This window comes from Melanaphis sacchari, unplaced genomic scaffold (genome assembly GCF_002803265.2).
Source record: "Melanaphis sacchari strain LSU unplaced genomic scaffold, SCAv2.0 Contig10_pilon_pilon, whole genome shotgun sequence".
Lineage (NCBI taxonomy): Eukaryota > Metazoa > Arthropoda > Insecta > Hemiptera > Aphididae > Melanaphis > Melanaphis sacchari.
Genome location: NW_020270420.1, coordinates 741,099 through 749,601, shown reverse-complemented (window position 1 = coordinate 749,601; position 8,503 = coordinate 741,099).

The following is an 8,503-nucleotide window of genomic DNA, read 5'->3' as shown; positions in this document are numbered from 1 at the left end:
TAATTTCATACTATATTTTTTAAACAGGTTTTTGTTGTTAAAGTGTATGCTTTGTAGGTAAAAATCTATATTACAAGAGGAGTAGTTGGACAGGCATTTATTAATTTTTTTTATTTTTAAATACCATGTATTTTGTGTATAATATTTAAGTATATTTTAAGTAAAATAATAAGTATGTTTTTTTTAAACCGAAATATGACATTATTATTTTACATAAATATATTTTAAATTTATATTATAGGTTAGGAAGATCCCGTGGTGTACGGGTCTGCGGTCTATGGATATTTATTTTCTATATAGACTTGTCTAAACAAATAACACTAATTACACGGATTTCGATTCACCATTACCTATATGTTATTTTTAGTTAGGTAAGTATAATTGACCTCGTTGCAGCAACAACCGTTACAAAAAAAAAAAAAAAACTATTTTACCTTTACCTATACACTTTTAAGTATTGTGTACTTACGTAGAGTACCTATATACCTACTTTATGTTTATTTACATACTGCTTAATTTTTCGGGGGTACGTTTACCATATTTCAACTTTTTTATTATGCAATTGTAACAGCGGACGTGTTTTTGTATGAATGTTTCGTTGTATTTAATTATGATGTGGTTATTCGCCATCAACCTGCACAAAGTTACAATATATCGTGTAAGCATTCTATGATTTTATTTATTTTTTTCAAATTCATTACAAAACATATTAAGACCAATATTTTGACTTTGTACAATGATATTTTTGACTTTTTCTTGAACACTCTAGTGTGGAAGGAAAACTCAAAAAATTACGTATAATAGCTTTCAAGTAAATTACGTAAGCACAAGTGGTCAAGGGGATTTCGTTTGTTAACAATTTCGTGTATGACGGTTGGGGAGTTAGTATCTTACTGTCATCAATAATTCTGATTTGCGACTGTTTTATATCTTCATTGGTAATTGTTTTTTTTAATTATCTTCAACTTGTTCGTTTGTTTCTGTTTATATAAATTACCTAGAGTACCTACAAGACATCTATAGTTCACGCCGTAAGTATGAATGGCCGTTTTGAGGTCTTCAATCACTAAAAAGTAAAAAGTACTGTTATGTTGTCTCCATGTTTTTATTATTAGAATATTTAACATACTTATTTAAACTTATTAAGATTTTTTTGATAAAATATATACATTATGTATAATAAATCTATAGACCGGCCACACACAAAAATAACAAAACTGCTTAAAGCTGACCAAGGCAGATTTATTATGACTAATTAAAAATAGAACACTTATAATTTAAGAAAAAACTGCACACTGATAAATCATACTAAAAATAAAAAATGTTTGCTCTTTAGTCAACTCTACTACTCTTGAGTCTAGGGACTTGACATAACTAATCGTGTCTCATTGAAATAGAACATGTTCTATTCCATCAGTCAATACAAAATTATTTTCAACAGTCCAAACTATTTGGAAAAGGAAGCATTTTTTTATTTTTAATATTTTTTATAATTTATATTTGTTTTATACATAGTTTGTAAACGTAAAAATGCAATACAAAAAATATGAATTATTTTTAATTTTTTTACACAGGCTAAATAAAATAATATGACCACCGAAAAATTTGATTTGAAAACTCTTATAACCCTCGTCCAACAAAAATCATCTATTTATGATTACAAAGATAAAAATCATAGTAATCGAGGTATTCGAGAAAAATTATGAATAGAATTCTCCAGTATACTGTAAACTCCAGGTATATTTTATTATAAAACTATTTATTTATTAACCTAATATTAAAAAAAAATAAAAATAATTTTTACTAAATTTATACACATGATCATTATTACATTTTATTTTTAAAGTTAAAACTAAAATCATTTTTTTTTTTAACACTAAATAATATATACCTTACCAAAAAACTGAGCCATTTTCTGGATTGAAAAAAATCAATAAACTTATATCGTTGTTCTATAGCTGCTATAGAAAATCTGTTATGATGAACAATGTTTGTTTCATTTATGCTTATTATTTGATCATGATTGCGTATTTTCTATTTCATTATGAATTTCTGCAAGGTTTACTTCCCTTGTCATAATTAAATTATGTAGAACAAAAATCGCCTAAGTTATTTTAGAAGCTTTTCGAGGTCAACTAACATCTTATTTTCTAATTCTAATACATTAAATCTCTTTACCATAATTCCAAATGCGTACTCTACTATTCATTTTGCACGGGATAATCGATAATTATAAATATTTTTTTAATTTATTAACTGTCTGCGAGGGAATGGTCTCATTAAGTTTGGTAAACGTGGGTAAGCCTTATCCCCGAAAAATACATAGGGAAGACTTTGTTAATGTTCTGGTTAATTTTTTTTTTTTTTTTTTTAGTACAGGCGTATCTAATTTACTGTAAATTAATTTCTTACCAAATAACAATTCTTTAAAAACCCCACTGTCATTAGAGCGACCATAATCACCAACATTTATTACAACAAACTTTGCATGAGCATCAACTACTGTTTGCATTACAATTAAATGAAAGTATTTTTAATTATGATATTCCAATCCAGCATTTGAAGGACAAACAATAGAAATAAGTTTACCATCTAAAGTACCAATGCAATTTGGAAAATTTCATATTTCATTAAAATCGTTAGCTATTTTCATCAAATCTTTTTTTCTTTTTTTTTATGGCAAATAAATAGGTGATAGCAATTTCCATATCACTGAGTATACGGACTCCATAATTATTCTAATAGTTATAGCTCCCAAATGAAAGTGGTAATGTAGTAAAGTAGTAATGTCACAGTAGGTACGCTAAATAACTGTAAAATATTAAATATTAATTAACTATAAAGTAAAAATAAAAATAAAAAATAAAGTGATTAATAATAAAAATTTTAAGAATCGTTAGTAAAGATTTTTTTTATACACGTTTTAAGTTTCAGAATATAAAACAAAATGACAACTTTAAATAATTCGTTTTCTAGACAACTTTACGTGAGCAAAAAAAATTTACGTCTGGACCAGGTGCGACGAAAAAAAGGAAATGGTACTTATACGACAACATGGCATTTTTAAAAGACTATATAATGTGATATAAAAATATGACAAGTAATCTTATTAAAAATTATTTAGATAACACAATCGTTACAAATGTAAAAAAATCTGATTCAAATATTTTAAACGTTAAGGAAGAATGTGATATAAAACATGAGTCGAACTCAGATGTAAATATGGGTGAAGTATTAGATAAAGAACACAGTTTAAGATTATTTAAGTTTAAAAAACCAAAAAAAAAAAAAAAAAATTAAAAAATCCTGATAAGTGAAATGATAGCAGAACCAATCATCAGTTATTTAAAATCAAAAACTACTCTAAAAGTTTATCCAGTAGAAGACTTGCCAGAGATTTTATTTTTAAAATGTTTAATACCAGATTTTATAAAACAAACAAATTGTGTTTTTTTATAAAAAAAAACACAATAATAAAAACCAGTGTAGATTTAAGAACGCAAATTTAAGTATACTAGATCAATTACTCGATGAAGAAAAAACCACATTTTCAACGTTATCAATATGCACAAATAACTTTACGCCATTAACTTCAAATAATGTTTTTTTGAAAATCCGGAAACATTATCTTCTTCAGAAAGTTTAAATTCATATCTAGAATACTTATAAATAATTTTAAAATATTAATAATATGAACAATTTTTCACTGCTTATATAAGCTTACAATTTATTTTTAAGTGACGTATAAAATAATTTAAAAATTTTAAAGTTGAAAGTATTTAATTTTAATTTTTATATTTAAATGTAATTTATTTTATCATATTAAATAAAAGTGATGCCTACACCCTATAAAAAATATGACTGTTATGGTATCATATTTCAGATTCTGAATGGAGCAATGAATGTAGAAGTTTTATAATGATGTGTTTTTTTTTTTTTTTTTGTGTGTGTGTCTGTCATCAGTCATCACTTTTTGAGGCAGTTAAAGTGCTTTGATTTTTTGTATATAATAATTTTTTATCATTGAATTCAAATTTCACAAATCCATTTAAGTGACTCCTGCTAGTAGACACCTAATGTACAGCAGACTGATTTCCACTTGCTCATTTTTTTCATTTTATAAATTAATTCATATTTATAAATAACAATATTTTTTTCACATAATTAAAATTTACCGTATTTCAATTTGCTACAATACTACATTAAATTAAATTTAGTTATCATAAAGTGAATAATAATTATTGATCCGGTTTAATATTCATTCTGAAGTTGGTATCAGGTTTTCTTCAAAAATCAAATATTTCAAAATAAACTAATTCATCTAAAATTTTTAAATTTTATCTCGTCACTAAGTAGTTTGCGTAAAAAACATTTAATCAAATTATTTATTGTACGTTTTTTATTTAGAGGATAGATCCACATTCTTAATGGTTTTTCATTCTCTTCAATATTTAACGACAGAAACCACAAAATAAGGACGATAACGTCTTCTTTATCGTTGGAAGACATGTTGGTGACTAAATATAACTTTATTTTTCTTGTTTTTATGATGTACTGCACAAATTGCTTTATTATGATTAAAACCGATTAGAGAAAAAATGACTCAAACCGTTCTAAGTAGTTTTGCTCTTTTAGTAGTTTAGTGTGAATCAGTATAAACTATTAACACTTAATAACTAATAAGATAATACTTGTCGGAAAATTAGATTCTAATAATAATTAGTATAGAGGTAAACTAAAGCACTATAATTACTCACTAATGAATCAAATTAGGTAGATAAATCAAATTAAATCTTTTTAATTTTTGTAAATCTATTTATTATGTAATCTGTATTTATTTTGGCTTCTAACTTTATGTTTACGTACCTCTCCGTTTTATTGTAGGTAATATAAAAATGCTAATTTTAGTCTTTTCATAAACATTTTTGTTTTCTTTTACAATTCAAATTTGACATATATATTATTATAATGTTATACAGAAATATACGAGTACACTATGACTACAGTCTATAGTAGAATCTCGTGATGTGTACATTTTATATTATTTTTAATCGGACGACGTATAAAAACATAGTAGGTACATAGACTATGTACAATATACCTAATGCAATTATTATTTTTTCCAGTGACATTATATATTATGTCTTTTTGCCCTTAAATAATGTAGAAAAGCAAGAGAAAAATAGCGGTTACATCATTCTTTTTACTCTTACAAATTTTCTATTTTTTTTAACAGCTTATCTTTTTTTCACGCCATAAAACCCCGTAAATTACGGTAAACAACTAAGAATTCTTTACAAATTAAGCCAAGTGAAAAATATTAGTTTAGGAAATAGGAATATATACAAGCAAAGACAATTTTATTATTCAATTTTTAAGAGAAAAAAACAAAGATTACGACGGCATATCCGGTTATTATATCATTTTATATTACTTTTTTATGTATAATATTTATATTGTAAAAATATAATGCGCTTTTAGTACACTCGTCGCTAGAATGATTTTCTGTTAAATGTATAAAACTAAATTTCTTCCGTTTGAAGAAAAATTTAAACTTTCAACGCTTATTTTTTCTAATCCTATTATTTAGTGACATATTTATAGAAATAATACATTATATATATAGGAGTGTATGTGTATGTATAATATTATATATTCAAGACTGTGTTAGTTATTTTATTTCTTAATTTCTAGTTTAAGTTGATAAAATAAAAGTTTAACATTCTTTACCTATGTATACGTGTATTATACACGCTCAGCACATGTAGTATTACGTGTTATGTACTATTATATTATTTCGTTTAGAATATTTATACTATAAAGTAAAAATTCTATTTCAGATAGATATTATGTAAGTATATTTATAATTTATTTTGGTATCAACAATTTTTAATCAGTGACGAAAGTTGATCAGATTAGAAAATTAAACTTTATTTGAATTTAATGTATTGATTAATGATCTACGAAAAATATATCTAATCATGTGATAAAATTAATTTGATTTTTGTAATTAAAATATGACAAGCTTTGTACACGGTACCTACGTGATATAAGTTAAATAAAATAAAATTATATTAATTATGTTATTAAATATTGTTAGAATTTAAACCAAATATATCATATAGATATTTTCAAAATTTTATAAAAAACAAAGTTACCTATTTTATTTATATACATTTGAAAAAATCGAGTGGACTCTAAACAATTCTACAAGTATCTATATTTTAATAATGTAATGTATACATTGTAATTTGTAGGTATGCCATATTACTTATGTAACTAAAATATTTCACTTGAATTTTTATATTAAATGATAGTACCTATAGTATATTTTATATTTATAACTAAAAGTCTGAGTATAATATTAAAATAATTGAAAAGTCTGAAAAGAAAAATTTTAGTTTTATTTCTAACTAAAATCAAATTATTTTTCTTAGTTAAACCCACTAATTTTCATCATATAAAAATATTTGTTACCTACAGCATAAAATTAATATTAATAATGATTATGATTTAATAATTATATGTGTATTTTTAATTGAATTGAATTATGTTGAATTAAAAGTAAAATATGTACAAACTAAAATGTAAACTAAAAAATTCTTTCTTATTTTGAAATAATATACCATATACATACGTATGTGAAGTTTGCAGAACTATTGAGATGTTTGTTTTTTGACAGCCAACGGATAACAATAGAATTTTGAAATTTTTAATTAAAATTATGACATGACGTATGAAGGAAGTAGGGACGTAGGGTTAGATAAAACGTTGACATAGTAAAATATACAATATGTGTTTGAAGTAAAATATAATTAAGTATAATATACACAAAACATCATAATAATATGTAAGAAATAACTAGATATATGTATTACATATATCAATATATAACAATATTCAATTAAATAAGATACAAATCTTTTAGTCGTTAAGTTAACAATGAACTATTGCATATATAATTTGAAAGTGATGTATAAAGACTAAAGAGTAAAATACGATATTAATATTCACTATTCAGTATTAAATTCTGAATAAACTCAATAAATAAACTAAATTCACTTAAAAAGTGAATAAAATCGTAGTTGATTAGATTAGGTACTAAACTTATAACTATAGTTAATAAATTATAATAAAACAATAAAATGTAAAATTACAATTTAAGTTTACTTATTGGATAATGTAATAAACATTTTCACGTTTTTATACCGTAAAAAAAAATAGGGGGATTGTAACCCCTCACACACACACACACACACACTGCACCTCCTACCACCACAATATCCAATCATGTGTACGTCACTTATTACGATAGATAATTAAATAAATTAATTATAAAACGAACACTTATGTAACCTTTTCAGGCGTTAGTTCAGAGCTTCATAACGCGATTTTCTGGTCCCGCGAACAACAATATTATAAATACAGATCGCGTTTGCATTTGTTATGCAATATATAGGTAACGTTTAATTTGTTATTAAGTACCTAACTAAACACTTTTCTTTTCATACCAATAAAAACATTATATACACACATATGTATATAATTAATTTATTGTTCAAGTCGATTAAACAATTTATACATATACACATACCTATATATATTATTAGATAAGAAGGTAACTACTAACTACTACCTAGTGTATGAATTACCTATACAGTATGTATAATATATTTTAATTTTAGCAATATTTGAACTCAAACACTAATATAAAACTATACACCAAATTGTTTAACTAATTCTAATATTAAATAATTTAATTAACACTACTATAGATTAAATACCTTGATTAAATTATGAACACTTCGTGGTATATCAGACTTTTGATAAATTTTAAATCGACTCCGGAACACACTATTACGTTATAGTTTTATAAATGTAAAATATAAATTATTTAACTGTAATGTTAACCATTTAAGCAGCATAATTTAAATTTAAAAAATATTTATTTTTGCATACATTTAAAGTATCGTTGAATAATTGCAGTCCACTTTAGTAAGCGTATTGTTGTCGGTATAAACGTAAGAAAGCATAGAATAAATTCCTACATTATAAACATAATATAATATTATTATTATGTGGACTTAATGTTGCGAATAGTACTCATTATGCATTTATGTACATGTGGCTATGAAGTTATACCTTCAAGTGCATATTACCGTATAAGTGTGCATATTACTGTTTAATTTCCACCTTCATAAATACTCATTACGAGTAGGTATATGATTTAGTTAAAATTAAATTTAAAAATATGATGACAAAATTAATTAATTAAAGGACGGTAAAAAAATTATCATGGTAATTACTATTTACCTAAAGCATTGATTAAATAATCACAAATGTAATCAATGCCTATCGACTGTAGTATAACCTATAGGTATATAATAAATATATATACTATGTATAAATATAAGTAAGTTGTAACTATAATAACAATACATTTTTATATTTTCTTACAGTCTTACACTTCTACACTATTGGTAAACTAATAAATAGATAATAC